Raw genomic sequence first — 562 nt, 5'->3', positions numbered from 1 at the left:
AATAATAATAATAAAAAGGAAGCCAAACATTCTGCCCACTGAAGAAGACCGGAGCGCCTCCAGAGAGCCAGCAATTGGTCCCTCCTCATTTCCCCTTTATTGTATGCAGCCTACCAGCCCCACCATCCTCTATACCCACACTAACTCATTCCCTTTGTTTTTTTTTCTTTTATGTATTTAGTACAGGGCCTACAGGGCCTCACTACACGGATCAGACTTGGGATCCTCCTGTTTTTCAGCTTCCCAAGCGCTGGGATTACAGGCATGCACCATCATACCCAGTCTCAGTGCCATCCACTGAGCTCTCTGTCCAGCCCTCCTTTGCTTTACCTTGCAGGGCTCAGGATCTTTACGAAATAAGGACCCTGGCCCCCTGCTGAGTCAGTTAACCTTCTAAACTTCTCAAGTTGACACAATGTATCAAGCATAACAATCCACTTCCACTTCCTCAGATAACAATGTGTGGCCAGGGCTGGTGAGATGGCTCAGTGGTCTAAAGCACCTACTTAGAACAAGCTAAGCTAAGCAAAACACAGGGACCGTGGTTCAATCCCCAGCACCA

Source organism: Octodon degus, unplaced genomic scaffold (genome assembly GCF_000260255.1).
Source record: "Octodon degus isolate 3935 unplaced genomic scaffold, OctDeg1.0 scaffold01421, whole genome shotgun sequence".
Classification (NCBI taxonomy): Eukaryota; Metazoa; Chordata; class Mammalia; order Rodentia; family Octodontidae; genus Octodon; species Octodon degus.
Note: the sequence above shows the minus strand (reverse complement) of the source record.